Source organism: Lissotriton helveticus, chromosome 9 (genome assembly GCF_964261635.1).
Source record: "Lissotriton helveticus chromosome 9, aLisHel1.1, whole genome shotgun sequence".
Lineage (NCBI taxonomy): Eukaryota > Metazoa > Chordata > Amphibia > Caudata > Salamandridae > Lissotriton > Lissotriton helveticus.
The window spans coordinates 1,239,695,824-1,239,713,406 of NC_136070.1; the positions used below are offsets into that span (position 1 = coordinate 1,239,695,824).

Sequence of the window (17,583 nt, forward strand, 5' to 3'; positions counted from 1 at the left end):
ATTAAAAGCAATAGTATAAAATAATACTGTAAAAACATTGATATGGTTTCTGAGCAATATGATGTTTAAAATGATTAAAATATATTTACATACACATATACATTTGACTAAACGTACTCAACTGGTGTTTCTAAATACGCCTACCCCGTGTACCTGACCTAAGTCTAATGCGTGGGCGGGAATAGAAAGTTACAGTTTAAGTTAAGTTTGTTTTTGCCAAGTGAATAACTAAAGAATTCTCTGTGAGGGGTTATTCAGTTCTGTACCTGGAATTTAGGATGAATGAGGAATGGTATCTCTTTCTCTGCTCTCGATATTCCAGGCTGCCTGCGAGGGCTGCCCGAAAGCGCCGGTGCTGGGTCTCTCGGCAGGAGATAGCAGCGCGTCTCTCAGCGCGTCAGGAAGGCGGGGCTGCTGCCAGCGGGGTCTGCTCTGCTCTCGGCTTCGGCAAGTGTGGCTGCTCCGTCTTGTCACCACGCGTGTGTTTGCATAGGGCAAGATCGGCAATATTTATACCTTAAAGGTGCCGAGATTGACGTAAGGATGGACATAGATACGTCAATAAAGATGTCATACGACTTGCTCGTTAGCACATTCTTTACTAAAGTTCTCTGTGAAATCAAAACAATGGCCGCACGGATTTTCCAGGTTGTCATAGGTTTGATTTGTTATGAGAACGTCGTATGCCTTATCAGGGGCTGGAGGAATGTCGCTTGTCTAATTAGATCTCAAGCGTTATGACCTAATCAGATAACACGTTCCTGTGCCGTAGTGTGACTGCGTCAGATAACGGTATCTGCATCATGGGGGCTTATCTTGCCTCATGGGCTGACTGTTAGTTAACTTGATAGTTAGTTTAACCAGAATAGGGTCAGGAATAGGGGGATCAATTCAGAACCTATAGGAATACATGACAACACAGGGCAGCCGTTGTTCCTGGAAATGATTTGTTGATGAGCAAGCTACAGAGTTTAGAATTCGAGAAATGTCACTGAACGCTTACCAACTGAACTGTGGCCTTCTGCTAGATAACGCCCTCATGACACAAAGCAAGACGATAGTCCCTCACCCCAGTTTGCTATGTTCCTAGTTGTTTTCCATAAGACCCCGGTCACCCCAAGGAATGAGTCGGATAGTTATCGCAAGCCCCCCGTTTTTTTTAATGAAGTAGTCAGGTTGTAAGAGACTATGTAGAAATTAGAATGATGTTTGCAAAGTTAAGATTAGATCGAAATGAAGAAATTGTTGCAATAAACCCTGTTAAAGGTAAAATGTTTAGCTGAAAGGTAGGATGCATTGATAGAATGGAAAATTGTTTAGCCTATGTTCGTTCCTCAGAAAGATACCTATCAGACCATGGTGATAGCACGTTGCACTTTTTTGTAAAATACAAAGCCCTGGAGAACGGTATAGCTTCGTAAGGCTCGTACTAGGAAAGTGGGTCTCTGCCAGAAGAACTGACGTGACTGTAATAAACAAAATGCAATGAATAGGTACCAGATCTCGTACCACGACAATGAATGTAACACCAACAAACACCAAAGAAATAGTTACGAAGGAAAGTTATAGGAAATCCAGCAAGCCCATCATCAGTTATTTATATGTTGGTCGTAAACCCCAATGTAACGGATGTTTCTCAGTTGCTTGGAGCTGGGAGAGAAATAGACTCATGTGATTACCTTCCTCTGCCAATTCTCTAAAGACTGTCTTTTCAAACTCATTTAAGGGTACCACTGTCGGAGGAGAGAGAGACCGGATGTGGGAGCACGCGTCCTGACTGCAGATCGTGGAACATCTGCGACATTGGCCAAGGCGAGACCGCAACAGTAAGGAGTCGCAGGACGAGGCACTGTTTCCGAAAGGGCCGACCTGATGCCCCTGCTCGATGATCAACATGTGCCGAAAGGTCCCCGCTCTCTGAGCTCGGTCATGGGCCCGCCTACCTAAAATTTTCCGTCCCCCTGGTCTGTTCCCGATCTGGCCCTGCTCCATCCCCTTTTTCTCCGACCTACCCTAAGGACTACTCACACACCCCCTTCTTCCACCTGAACTCTTTGACAATCGACTCGAAAGGACACAGGGCGAAAAGGACCTTTTTGACCAGGAAAGCGAGGAAAAGGTCATGCCCTGCAACGCGGGACCTAGAATAGAGCTGGACACATAGCTCCACCGCCGGTGCTCCACAGTGCCAACAGAAGACGACAAAGAATGCTGAGAACTCACTAATAATGGTCCATGACAATAAGACTTCCCCTTCGAACAATGACACCCCTGATTATCGTTTTTACTACGTCTCATTTCTCTCCCAGCCACCATTGTATTGATTATGCTCCAACCGAATACGAAAAGAACTTACATATGTAATAACCTATCAGTTCATATTCCAAATGACTATAAGCATCTATGAAATGTACCCAACGCTCTCACTACAGAATCGTTTTTGTCCGATATTGCATTACTATGACTTTCCTGCAAACGAGCTTATTTATTTATTTATTTATTTATTTTTGCTATTTTTAAAGCGCGCAAATACCCATACAGGTGTCTCGGCGCTAGTGATCACAGAAGCTCCCTATATTTTAAAGGGGTGGTTAGGCAGAGGAAAAAAGCCAAGTCTTGAGGCTCTTTCGGAATTTAAGGAGCGTGCGGGCATTTTTGATATATAGTGGAAGGGTGTTCCACAATTTAGCCGTGGCTGTGGTGAAGCACCTGTCTCCCCAAGTGGCCTTTTTAGTCCGAGGGACATACAGCATAAAAGCTGTGGAGGATCGAAGGGTTCTGCGTTGCTCCAGTGGGCGGAGAGCTTCTTTTAGGAACTTTGGTCCTAAGTTATTAAGGGTCTTATAGGCTATACAAAGAGCCTTAAATTTTATTCGGCTCCTGACTGGGAGCCAATGGAGCTCTTTGATGTGATGGGAGACAGATGTGAATTTGGGGATGGAAAGTAAGGTTCTGGCCGCCGCGTTTTGCACCGTCTGGAGTTTGTTGAGCACTCCTTCCTGGGCGTTGAGAAGCAAAGAGTTGCAATAGTCAGTTCTTGAAAACACTAAGAAGCTCATAAGTGTTTTGCCGGCTGACTGTGGTAGGTAAGGAAGGATTTTCTTGATTTTTTTGAGAGTGTAGAAGGCGGATGATAAGACGGTATTGGTGTGATGGTGGAAAGTCAGTTTAGTATCAAAGGTAACCCCCAAGTTGCGGACCTTATCCACCGGTTGGGGGGGGGATCCCAGCTCCGGTGGCCACCATTGTGGGGACCATATTGGTCTCAAGCTCCCGAATGTCATCACCTCCGTTTTATCGGAGTTAAGTTTGAGGCAGTTTGATGACATCCAGGAGCCTATTGCCTTCATTCCCTCCTGAAAGTTAGCTGCCACGCTAGCTCCATTATTGTACACCGATAATACTAGTTGCGTATCGTCGGCGTAAGTGGTAAGGGCAATGCCAAAGGATTTTATCACCCTCGCTAAGTCCGAAACATAGATATTAAAAAGCGTTGGACTTAGCGAGGAGCCTTGTGGGACGCCGCAGGGAAGTGAGAAGGTCCGGGAGGTGAAGTGACCCATTTTAACAGTCTGTGGACGATTGGCGAGGAACGAAGCAATCAGATCTTTAGCTGTTCCTCCTATTCCCAGAGCTGTGACACGGTCGATCAGGATGGTGTGATCGACCGTGTCAAATGCGGCGGAGAGATCTAGGAGTATCAAGACGGCCGATCCTCCCTTGTCCATGGTTGTTCTGATTTCGTCTGCGGCTTTCAATAATGCTGTCTCTGTCCCGTGTCCCTGCCTAAAACCGAACTGTGTGTCACCTAGCAAGTTGTTGTCGTTGATGTATTTTGACAGTTGCGTGTTCATGGATTTTTCAAAAATCTTTGCTGGGAATGGGAGACAGGCGATAGGTCTATAGCTTGCTGGGATAAGAGGGTCTAGCGTTGGTTTATTTCAGCAATGAAAAATCGATATCGATAGGCCCGCCTCCTAAGATGAAAGATTGTAAATGTAATGTTTATAGCTCCTTCACCTGGGTTCCTACTTCTTTACTTATGACCGCCACAGTAGACATGGATAGGAAATAGGCCAGCAAGATGTCTTGGGAATGTTAAAGGGAGGACTGTGGAAAATTAGTACGGTTTGGTAAACATTATCTGCGCCATCTTGCCTTTTCCCCTGATGCCACACTTTTTGTCATACGCACCCGCCATTTTAGGTGCCTCGATCAGAACCACCCTCTGCACGCCACTGGCCCCCAGCACAGCCCTTCGCCCTCACATCCCCCTGCACGCTGACAACCCCCCGCTCTCACATGCCTTGGGTTGTAAACCCCTCTTCAGCGCAGCTCTGCCCCGGAATCCCATCCTGTTCCCAGCGCGACACCTCCCTTCATTCCTTTCATGGTCCCAGGCCCTTTGATACAAACCCCTTTTTCCTGTGTGCCCGTTTGTCTTCCTCGTTCCCAGGCCGCCACCTGGCTCTGCGGATACTGTTTATTGCCCCCCCGTACAGTAGGAAGCTTCCCCCATTAAAGGACCCTCGAGTTGATCAAAGCCCCCACCCTATGAGATCCGATCAACCCCCCACATTCCGTGAATCGGCGGAATGTCCAGCTGCGCGATAATCATCACCTGTTGTGACCGGGGTGGGGACTTCAACTGTAAATGTGTGTGGGAACGGGCCTGAAGGGGAGATTCCGAGGATGTCCTTTCATACTTCAAAGCATTGCAAGAATGTGTTACCTGCAATAAAAATCATAAACCTGTGTATAAGAGGCCAGGCCTCAGAGATGCGGTTAGAGCACCTCGTGACGATACTGGCTGTCCGAACTGATGTGTTCTCCTCCGGAGAGAATAAACCTTGTTTCCTGCCTTCCAGTCTCCAGCGCCTGCCTCTTCATTGATTAATATTTTGTGGGTTAAAGAGGCGATACCGCCGGGCAAACATTGGTTGTCCCTGACCTTTTTTACACTCCACCCCAGCCAAATACACTAAGTCCTGTCAGTATTAGCAGTCGCAAGGGTCAATTAATTGATCTTTGGTCACCTGACGTCCATTGTGCTGCCCTCCTAAAAGATAAGTTCACAACTACTGGTGCAGTAGGACGAAGCCAAAAGCCTCTACACTGACTTCCGGGACAAGTAAACTCCGCCTCTAGTTCTGAGGGAATCCTTCAATGGAACAAGAATGTTTTTAGCACAGCCCGAAAAGCAGTCAGAGAAATGGCTCAAATAATAACATGTTTGTTTAGTTAGCACATTGATAGTCAGCGTAAACCTGCTCAAGTCACTCCCCAGCAGGCTTCCTGGAAAGAAGGGAGTCACCTAACAAATACGTGGAACTTTAGTTTTTTTTTACAATGTACGCATGGTCCAAATCTGCAGAACATATGTCTCTGGGAAAACACAGATTTTGGACATGTTGGAAAAGACTACCAGATTTTCCATCAATATGTGACTTCTCAAATTGTGCAGTAGCATCACAAAAGAACAGTCGCGGCTTGTGCAGGTAAACACAGTGAGACGGGCGGGGGTGGGGAGAGTGGTAATGACAAATGACGGAATAGGGAAAATAAAAAAAATAGGCTGCACGTGTATTAGGCAGGAGGGCGGATGCGTCTTTCAGCGCATGACGCGGCGACATCAGAATCGTAAGCTCTGGTGACTATGTGACATTGGACACAGTCAGTATACAGATACACTGTGCATGCTTTAGTTGTGCATGCACAGTATATCAGTTTACAGGAACATGTTCTTTCACTTTCTCTTTAATCGGTGAACTGGAGCTGTAGAAGACTCCCTGAGCATAGGAACCCAATGGAGCCCTGGCACATTTTGTCAGGCCAGTCCTGTACGGTGCATACTGAGTGCAGCGAGCGACCATACAAAGAGGTGGTTTGCGGGGGAGTCTCCCCCCACGAAAATTTGGGAAACAAATTATGAATTCTACAACACATTTGTCATGATATATTCCATTGAATTAGCTTTTAAAGCACAGTAAATGATGACCTTACTGTGCACCAGAATATGACAATCTTTGTTAGGGCTCTTCAAAGATGCCCACACTGTCACCCTCTAACTGTGCCTCTCATTTCTCCAAAGCCCCTCTCTCACATGTATTTTATTAGTTTTATAGCAACTGTTGTATCAGTGAAGGGTGTTGGAGCCCTTTACATGACACATATACAGAGACAATGAATCATACATGTGTAAATCAGTGTATAGAAAATGTTACATTTCACAAGGGGGACTACAAGGTGTAAGATTCACATGGCATCCATACTGGTAGGCATTTATTAAGAGTGCTTTGTCTGGAGAAGCACAGACTCAGGATTCAGAACATAACACCGTGGTTAAGGTTGACTTTAATAGTAAGAATTTATTTCTACCCAAACAAACCTTTTTAGCAACATCAGGATAATGAAACAATGGGGAAAAACATAACGTTCTAACCTGTACCATGCAGCTTGCATGCAGCTCTTTGATGGCAGTTCACAGCTCACTGTGCTAGATTACAATAGTAACTTATGAACAGCACAGTAACAAAATAATCTCTGTGATAAAAGCAGTAACCCACTGAGCAATGCACATAAAATATTGTTCTTTGATCTGCATACTACACCTCTTTGGAGCAGGCATAATAATCCTCTGTGATACCTTAGATGAGTGAAATCTGCCACTAGACAAAACTCCCATCTCTCTCCAGAAGGTACATTAATCACCTAAGTTATCTTGACAATTGTATTGTTTTCGAAAAACTGCTGAATATACAAGGAACTTTGCAGTGCTTTTAAAACTGCTGCACTGCTACAAAACCAGACCCCAGTAACAAAAGCAGCTCCCACCCTTCCAGCAGCCCGGGGGGGGGGGGGAGAGATGGAGGGGGAAAGCCCATACCAGGTACGGCCACTCCAGCTTTGCTGAGCCTTCTATCACAGGTAGGTCAGTCTTCCCATACTGCCAGACTGTCCCTCCTTTATCCCCTCTGCTTCCTCCTGTAGACAGCCCACCTCAGAATTAGTGGGAAAGCCACTGAAAACCCAATCCATATGCCTGGCTCTGGGTCATTTTAAAGTCTTCTTGGACAAGCCTCAAGCTCAAAAGAATTGCTGATTTCGCATTAGAACAGGAGACAGAAAAGATACCCATCTAGTGGCTGGACTGCACAATGTGAAACAAAGAAAACTGGGATTGGTCAGGGTTGCCCAGCTTGAATACTGTGTTGTCCTAGGCAATATTTTATTCCAAGGAGCCTCTCTTTTTTTCTTTATCCCATATGAAGACCTTCAAATACATGAGTTCAGGATGCGCGCTCCACAAAAACATTGCATTGATTTAATAGAATATAAAGTTGTTCAATCTATAATAAGGATGTAGGCTGCATTTAAGGCATATTAGAACATTGGAATGTTGGTAGCTCCATTGAAGACAATAGAGTGCTCCCTGCTTTTACGGGCCGGTAAAGGCCCGCAGAGCAACATTCCAATGTTTTACAAAGGCCTCTCGGAGCTCGACAGGATTTACATCCCCTCGAGCTTCGAGAGGCCTTTGTTTTATTTGTTAGAACATTCAGGCCTCTAGTGGCAGAATGTTCTAATAGCCTTATAGCCCTTTGTAGCAGGGCTATACCGGCTATTAAAGTCCTGCTCCCTTGTCAAAGTCCCTCGCCTTCGGCTCGGGCCTTTAACGTGGGAGCGGGCCTTTAATAGCCGGATTAGCCCGCTAGTACGGGTTATAAGGCTATATAAGACAACTGATTTGTCTCTTAGTTCACTAATGGCATTGTCGTAAGGGCGTGAGGCAGGGATAGTTCTAGATTCTTGTGTTAAACTGTCACTTTTAATATACCTCCAAATGCAGTGAGAACATCTAATGTAGTAAGCTGAAACGTGTCGGCATGCTAAATCACTTTTTTGAAATTTGATAAGACTTTTTTCTTATTTTTACATGATGTTTGCTGAATGATTTACATGCCACATATTTCAAAGGCTCTGTTTGTGCATGGACTCTTGGAGTCAAACAAGATGCTTGGCTCGGCTCTGGCTCGGCTCTCCCTATGAATTTGTCGGCTCGCCCACCGCTACGTCTCAGTCCTTTGGGTGCACAGCACCTCACATCAGCTCAGCAAGGCTGGGTTTGGTACAGGGAGTGCTAAATGGTGACCTTTGTTGCACATTAATCTAGGGCAACACAAAGTATGACCTAACTCAACATCAGGGAATAGGTGGCTATACATGGTAAGCAATTAAAAAGTGCATTTGAAGCTGGCTCCCAAATCCACAACATGACCGTAAAAGGTCATCCATTTGAGTGAGTCAGCCCCTATTTCCATTTCACATGTTTACTACATCTTGCATTCACTGGGAGAATTTCTTTTTTCTATTTGTCGTGCTTCTGTAGCCAGAGCACCACTCAGTACTGTATATCTGACATTAAATGCATGTTGTAGCAGAGTGGTCCCTGCATGCCAGGAGTACAGATATTTTAGGAAATGTTCAGAAAATTAGTGTGAGTTTATTTGCACACAAACAAGGCTTAAAGCTTTGCAACCAAACACATGAGACGTCTTAAGGAACATGGGAGTTCACCAAAGGTTGAAACCTCGCCCACCAAAACAAGAAATTGACGAGCTGTCACCCAGGTCACATTTCAGAAGGACTGAAGTCGCAGAACTAGACTGAAACTAGAGTAGCGCCAAGAGGCTTGTTTCTCACGGTTCTCAGCTACTTCTGTTTCCGTGGTCTGAATTCCATCATTAGACGGTGTTAGTTCTTGTTTTAATAAACGAGCTAATTTTCTTAGGCGTGTGCGTGTAATGTAAAACCTGGGCCATAATGGCAAGATGTCACATACCTGGGATTGTGTGCCATGTGGGAGCGCCTTGGCCAGGAAATATCTTCCCAGCTGGCAAGTGTCCCCATGTCAAATGTGACACGTTCAGCTGTTACAGGCTTTTCAACCAAATAATGTTTGAATTTTGAGACTAAAAAATGTGTCTTTTGCTGCTTCATGTTTACACTTCAGGGCTGGACTGAATGCGGGGGCCCACATTCAAAAAGTTTCTGTTTTAGTAATTCTTGGGCGATGCACTTTTAAAAGAAAATGGTGAAAAGAAGTGCAGTGTTAAGTGCATTGGGCCGGTAATATTGTGCAGAATTTAATAGATTGTGGTTTGGGGTATGGGAACTTTCTAATAAAGAAATGTCAAGGTAAAATAAAGTCAAATAGTGCATATCAGTTGCAAATGACTACCCTGAAGTTGTGTGCATATGTGTTTGTGTGTATCTGTGTATATTTTGTGAGTATGTGTGTGTGTGTGTGCATGTTTGTGTGTATCTGTGTATATTGTGTGTGTGTGTGTGTGCATATGTTTGTGTGTATTGCTGTTAGTTTTGTGCGTGTGTGCATGTTTGTGTGTATCTGTATATATTTTGTGAGTGTGTGTAAGTGGGCATATGTTTGTGTGTATCTGTGTATATTTTGTGTGTGTGCATATGTTTGTGTGTATAAGTGTATATTTTGTGAGTGTGTGTCAGTGGGCATATGTTTGTGTGTATCTGTGTATATTTTGTGTGTGTGCATATGTTTGTGTGTATCTGTGAATATTTTGTGAGTGTGTATGTTGGCATATGTTTGTGTGTATCTGTATATTTTGTGAGTGTGTGTGTGCATATGTGTTTGTGTGTATCTGTATATTTTTTGAGTATTTGTGTGTGTGCATGTTTGTGTATATCTGTGTATATTGTGTGTGTGTGCATATGTTTATGTGTATCTGTATGTTTTGTGCGTGTGTGCATGTGGTTGTGTGTATCTGTGTATATTTTATTGAGTATGTGTGTGTGTGCATGTTTGTGTGTATCTGTATATATTTTGTGAGTGTGTGTAAGTGGGCATATGTTTGTGTGTATCTGTGTATATTTTGTGTGTGTGCATATGTTTGTGTGTATCTGTGTTTATTTTGTGTGTGCGCATATGTTTGTGTGTATCTGTGTATATTTTGTGAGTGTGTGTATGTGGGCATATGTTTGTGTGTATCTGTATATTTTGTGAGTGTGTATGTGTGTGCATATGTGTTTGTTTGCATCTGTGTATATTTTGTATGTGTGTGTGTGTGTATATGCATGTTTGTGTATATCTGTGTATATTGTGTGTGTGCATATGTTTGTGTGTATCTGTGTATGTTTTGTATGTGTTCATATGTTTGTGTGTATCTGTGTATATTTTGTGTTTGTGTGTACGTGGGCATATGTTTGTGTGTCTCTGTGTATATTTTGTGAGTGTGTGTAAGTGGGCATATGTTTGTGTGTATCTGTGTATATTTTGTGAGTGTGTGTAAGTGGGCATATGTTTGTGTGTATCTGTGTATATTTTGTGTACGTGCATATGTTTGTGTGTATCTGTGTATATTTTGTGAGTGTGTGTAAGTGGGCATATCTTTGTGTGTATCTGTGTATATTTTGTGAGTGTGTTAAGTGGGCATATGGTTGTGTGTATCTGTGTATATTTTGTGAGTGTGTGTAAGTGGGCATATGTTTGTGTGTATCTGTGTATATTTTGTGAGTGTGTGTAAGTGGGCATATGTTTGTGTGTATCTGTGTATATTTTGTAAGTGTGTGTAAGTGAGCATATGTTTGTGTGTATCTGTGTATATTTTGTGAGTGTGTGTAAGTGTGCATATGTTTGTGTGTATCTGTGTATATTTTGTGTGTGTGCATATGTTTTGTGTATCTGTGTCTATTTTGCGAGTGTGTGTAAGTGGGCATATGTTTGTGTGTATCTGTGTATATTTTGTGTGTGTGCATATGTTTGAGTGTATCTGTGTATATTTTGTGAGTGTGTGTATGTGGGCATAATTTTGTGTTATCTGTGTATATTTTGTGAGTGTGTGTGTGTGGGCATCTGTGTATATTTTGTGAATGTGTGCGTGCGTGAGTGAGGTCAGTCCAGGAAAAATAAGTATTTAAGTGCTAGCAAAGCACTGTGCTTCGTAGCCACGACTGGTGAAAGGAATCGTACTTGAAATGGGTCCTCGAGATAGCGCTTTCCCTCACAATGTGCACTATTACAAGCCACCAGAAATCAAAGCAAAGATGCACAATTCCAGTCCTTTAGATTATTTTTTTCTCAGCAGCTTCAAACTGCTTCCTCCGCGGTGCCAGTCGTTTTCTGGCAGTCGCTGGGCTGACAAGACACCAGCCGCATTCCAGCATATTTTTGGACAAAATTGATTGCTGCGCGTTACTTAATGAGTTGCAAATTGCTTTGCTAATTTGGGCAAATGTGGCCTTGCAGTGCAGCCGCACATCTAACGAGATACAAAATGGCGTCTCCGTACTTAACCAGGCTGTAATGTGAGGTGTATGTATGCGTGTAGAGCGCAGCGGTGCATGCATGCGTATAGAGCGTGGTGTATGTATGCGTGTAGAGCGCAGCGGTGCATGTATGCGTATAGAGCGTGGTGTATGTATGCGTGTAGAGCGCTGCGGTGCATGTATGCGTATAGAGCGTGGTGTATGTATGCGTGTAGAGCGCTGCGGTGCATGTATGCATATAGAGCGTGGTGTATGTATGCATGTAGAGCGCTGTGGTGCATGTATGCGTATAGAGCGTGGTGTATGTATGCGTGTAGAGCGCAGCGGTGTATGTATGCGTGTAGTGTGTGGTGTATGTATGCGTGTAGAGCGCAGCGGTGTATGTATGTGCGTAGAGCATGGTATATGTATGCGTGTAGAGCGCAGCGGTGTATGTATGCGTGTTGAGAGCTATGTTGTATGTATGCATGTAGAGCCCTGCTGTGTATATATGTGTAGTGAGCGCTGCTGTGTATGTATGCATGTTGAGCGCTGCTGTGTATGTATGCATGCAGAGCGCTGCAGTGTATATATGCATGTAGAGCGTTGTGGTGTATATATGCCTGTCGAGTACTGCTGTGCATGTATGTGTGTTGAGCGCTGCGGTGTATGTATGCGTGTAGAGCGCTGCACTGTTTGAAAGCTTGTAGAGCACTGCACTGTATGTATGCATGTAGAGCCCTGCTGTGTATGTATATGTGTTGAGCGCTGCGGTGTATGTATGCATGCAGAGCGCTGCGGTGTATATATGCATGTAGAGTGTTGTGGTGTATGTATGCCTGTAGAGTGCTGCTGTGTATGTATGCGTGTTGAGCGCTGCGGTGTATGTATGCATGCAGAGCACTGCGGTTTATATATGCATGTAGGGCGTTGTGGTGTATGTATGCGTGTAGAGCGCTGCTGTGTATGTATGCATGTTGAGCCTGCGGTGTATGTATGCGTGCAGAGCGCTGCAGTGTATGTATGCGTGTTGAGCAGTGCAGTGTATGTATGCGTGTAGAGAGCTGCGGTGTATGTTTGCGTTCAGAGAGCTGCAGTGTATGTATGCATGTAGAGCACTACGCTTTGTATGTATGAAGAGCATTGTGGTGTATGTATGTGTGTAGAGCACCGCAGTGTATGTATGCGTGTAGAGAGCTATGGTGTGTGTTTGCGTTTAGAGAGGTGCGGTGTATGTATGCATGTAGAGGGCAGGTGTATGTATGCTGAGCGCTGTGGTGTATGTATGCATGTTGAGCGCTGCTGTGTATGTATGTGTGTAGAGCTCTGTGGTGCAAGTATACGTGTAGAGCACTGCACTTTGTATGTATGCGTGTAGAGCGATGCAGTGTGTTTATGAATGTTTAGCGCTGCGGTCTATGTATATGTGTAGAGTGCTGCAGTGTATGTATGTATGCAGAACTCTGCAGTGTATGCATATGTGTAGAACTCTGTGGTGTGTGTATGCGCATAGTGCTCTGCGGTTCAAGTATACGTATACGTGTAGAGCTCTGCAGTGCGTATGTATGTGTGTAGAGCGATGCAGTGTATGTATGCATATAGAGTGCTGCGGTGTATGTATGTATGTATGTAGAGCGCTGCGGTGTATGTATAGAGCTCTGTGGTGTGTGTGTATGCGTGTAGTGGTCTGCGGTATATTCATGCGTGTAGAGCTCTGCGATGCGTATGTATGCATGTAAAGCACTGTGGTGTGTGTATACATGTAGAGCTCTGCAGTGCGTATATATATATGTATGTGTGTGTGTAGCGCTGTGGTGTATGTTTGCATGTAGAGCGCTATGGTGTATATATATTTTTTTTTTGAGTTTTACATAGTGCGAACTAGACCCGAGGCATCGGGTATCAGAGCGCTTTACATGACCACCAGTTTTGTTACAGATGAACACATTTATTTTTGTTAGGCACGGGGAGATTAAGGAATTTACCCAGAATCACAGGATGTGTAGCGTCATTGCCGAGACTCGAACCCGGTTCCTCAGGTCCGAGGTCGACCACTCTAGCTGTAAGGCTACATCATCTGCCCAAGAGCGTTGCGGTGTATGTATGCATTTTGAGTGCTGCAGTGTATGTATGCGTTTAGAACACTGCAGTGTATGTATGCATGTTGAGCGCTGCGGTGTATGTCAGCGTGTAGAACACTGAGGTGCATGTATGCGTGTAGAGCGCCGCAGTGTAAGTATGTGTGTTGAGCACTGCAGTTCCATGAAAGTTCCATAGACTCTGGAACTTTCCAAAGCCTGAAAGTTCCAGAGTTAATGGAGCCACCTATTTTTGGATGTTGTTGTCTCTTTCCCTCAGTGAAAGGCTATTAAGTGTTTGGCCTCTAGCAGAAAGTGTGAAATCTGTTGCAGATAGCAGAGGTTTCCTTTCAAGATCTTTACTTTCCAACAGTATCACAGCAACACCTTACATTGAAGGTGCATCCTTCAAGAATTTTGAAAATTGAAGGCATCCCAGAAGATGTTCACCTGAGTGCTCCCTTCCAGGACACACTGCCAGCTGTGGTCAGATTTCCGTATGTCCCACACTTAGGTCTTAACCGGCGTGTAGTTCCACGGTTGTACCAGTTTTTAGCAAGTATTCTACCTGCCACACTTCTGAAGTCCTATGAGTCTTCGTTAAGGTTCTACATCACTAAATTCTCTATCCAGTTCTTGCTCCTATTCGGTTTGAGAAGCCTTTCTGGTACCCTACATATCTTGTATTTAGAACTTGCATGGATCAGAAATGAGATTTTGTTATCTTTAACCTAGATCAGTATTTCAAAGTACGTCAATTGTCTGGTAACCCCCTATGTGATGGCTAGGTTAGAGACCCAGTGCCAAACTTAGTAACAGCGAAACTCTTTCAGGAAAGCTAAAGCAGGCTTTTGTTCAAGGGGAGTAATAGCGCTGTGTGTGTCTGAGTCTTCCTTTCTTCTACCGCTGGGCGAAGACTTTGTCAGTGAGAACTGAGGCTAAAGTTAGGATTGGATCATATTGGGGTAAATGAAGTGGGAGCAGACATCAGGCCTCCCACTAGGCGGACATTTATTCCATATCAAAATAGTAGCCTAGATTATGTGTTAGTTGTAAATACTTTTGGGCCGGTGGATCCTACTCAGCCAATGTCCGGTTCAAAAGCAGAATATGTGGGTAGTATGGACCATGAAGCACCGTTCTCAGTCTCCCCTTTGTTTTTGTTCCACAAAAAATTGCAACTCTGACACTTGGAAGTAGCGGACCACACCTGGTACTCCAAAACCCCAGAAGTAGACGTGGTACAGCCTGTCTTCAGGCAACCTCCGGAGGCTTACTCTTTGATATAGTTACAACGGCCACGTTGTGATTCCGCATACCATTACTCCGCAAGTCAGAACTATGACTTGCGGAGAGGGGGCGCTGGATGTTGGAATATTATAATTTACTATTCCAACTCCAGTCTGTGCGGACAGTAGGGAAGGTGTTGGATTTTAAATACACCCGCCCCCCCCCCCCCGCCGCAAGTCGTAGTTACGACTTGCGGAGTAATGGTATGCTGAATCACAACGCGGTCGCTGTAACGACCGCTTTGTGATTCCCTGCGGACAAAAAGTTTCGTTATAAACGTTGTTTACCCTTTAAGAAGACATCTGAGCCTGAAACATAGTAAGTCCTCAGCAAAATGATAAGATTAACAGTCACAATCCTTCCCTGTCAAGAGACAGCCTTTGCATGCAACTGTGGGAGTTCTGTCTGGATCTCCTTCCCCAACGTGGAGAAGTTTAATTGTATGACCATTTTTATAAACTGAGCAATCTGGACCTCCAAATATTTCATGGATTTCTTTCTGAAAATTTGTTTTGCACCCTGATTCCTCCTGATATTCCTGCATTTTCATCATGCGTGGGGGAAGGAAGATCAGTGGTTCTGGCATCAGCATCAAGATGTGCCTTCATGGAGAGCTGGAACTCATATTTCCTATCCTTGCTGACATAATCTCCCTATTCTGTCTAGTGTAGTTACTCAGTGGCTCCATAGTAAGTGCACAAAGAAGGGAAGAGATTGGACATCCTTAGAGCATTCGTCTTTGGCTACTATAGGGTAGATATGTCATCTCATATGCCCTTATCCCTACCAAGGGGTCTTGTCTTCCAAGTTAAGTAGGCATCTTCTGGATGAGGAAAACATTATCCATAATATGTACATTTATTTTGCATTTTTCCCACCTTGTTTGAATTTTACAAAACCCGATTGATCAGGTGGATGAGTAAAGGTCTCAAGTCTAGCCGCTAAGAGAACAGCAGAAATCTTTATACCTCTGTTATGCATTGAAATTGTCAAAAAAGAGTCCAAAGACATCAGCTCTTTCCCTGGTTAGAGAATTACAGAGATTAGAGTATACATAATGGTATGCAAAAAGGACTTGAAGAAGGTGGTGAGTTTCGCAGCTAATAGACCTCAAAGATTTTTGTAAAAGGAAATGAAGAAGCGACCAGGCCTAGAGCTGTGACGGCCTGTGGCTTAGTACTTCTTGTAGTACTTCCGCAACCCTGATCGAGAACTTTAAAGAGTTTCTTTGATCCAGCATCAAGACAATTTAATTCATTGGGCAAGTGAAAATTTGGGAGAAAGGTTAGTTTGAGTTGGGTCCATGTGGGCCCTCAAGGTAGGGTGGAACTAGAATGTAAAAGCAGTCATCGAAAAGACAATAAATAGTTCATATCAGCTAAATACTTCAGAAAGCATAACTGGCAAGTCAGAGCTCTCAAGTTTCCCGGATCCATGTGTAAGTAAATCACCCAATCTGTTATTTATTTAATTTTTAACCTTCTGCGACTTGTAATCTTGATGTTATAAAGAGGTATTATAAATTTGTTAATGCAAAGAGAAGATCCTGGACTGAATGGGGACCTTGTGCATGGAACTTGGAAATGTGGAAGTTCTGGACATGTGTGACCCCCCTCCATTGGAGCATGGGGTGCTAGGATAGGTTTCTAGTAGACCTGGAGGAAGTAGAAAAGAACTTCTGTAGTACAAAAACACCGGCTGGTGGTGGGAGTGCTGCCGGGCGGTGGGGCGGGGTGGGGTGGAGCAGGGTGGGGGGTATTAAACCATGGAATACGGCCCAACAGAGGTAAGTAAACAAATAAATAAACAAGACTAATTATATTGCTCGCGCTGCAAAAATAAACAAAACAGATACTACTTAAATCCACAATAATAATGAATGCAAGTGCAACAACTATTTAAAGTAGCAAAAGAGAAATCAAAATTGATTACAATATTGATATTAACTCGATGTATAATATAGAGAAGCATAATGGAAAAGGTACATCTAAAAATCTTAAAATTAGTATGGTGCAGTTATATTGTAATATGGGGCGTTGCTGTTTATTTATCGGGAATCACTGTGTCTCTTTGAAACTTTTTAACATTATCAAACACACTGTAGTAACTTTCTGCAACTTTGTCCAACTTTGCCATGAATTTGTAAATCCATCTATTGCCCTCTGCCATTTCCGCGCTACATAAAATCACAAACATAAATAAAAAATAAACACCATTAAAATAAAGCCCTCTTTCATCATAGACGGAAAGACAAGGCATGAAAAGAGGATCTCCGAATTTGCGGAAAAGTGTCAATTTCAGGGAGAGACGAATTGTCAATGGTAAAAAAAAACCTTCAGAGTCGAGGAGTGGGTATTGCTAAAAAAGTAACTCTTCGTGGCTTAAAATGCAAACGTTTTGGAATGAAAACATCACATACAATTTCCAAACATAGGGCCCAATTCACAGAACTAACTTAAGACAAAATCCTAAACTTACTACTTTTGGTATTCACAGAAGTTAGGATTTTGTCTTAAGACAGAATTAAGACAGACTTAAGTTAGGATTTTGTCTTAAGTTTGTCTTAAGTCTGTCTTCAGTCTGTTTTAAGACAAAATCCTAACTTCTGTGAATACCAAAAGTAGTAAGTTTAGGATTTTGTCTTAAGTTAGTTCTGTGAATCGGCCCCATAGGCTTTTTAAACTGCATGGCACTATTCAGTCCCGACTCCATCCTGTTTCGTGTAATAGATTGACAAGGCCTGCTAAAAGGGATATGTATCTCTTATTGCGCAGAGTGACGTGGCCGGGGTTATAGTACAAAGGCAGATAGGAAAAAAGGCTCAACAGATGTTTTTCTGATGAAAATACTGCATACAAAGTTTTTTTTTTAAGTGGAGACTAAAGTCCTGTCCCCAGACATGCCCTGCTCAGTCAGTTAAAATGACACAGCAGGG

At 43.6% G+C, this 17,583-nt stretch overlaps 1 protein-coding gene across 1 annotated transcript in view; it reads left to right on the forward strand.

The window, feature by feature from the left end:
- Positions 1–17,583, forward strand: part of KBTBD12 (kelch repeat and BTB domain containing 12) — a 420,487-nt gene that overhangs the window by 119,493 nt on the left and 283,411 nt on the right. The window lies entirely within an intron of this gene.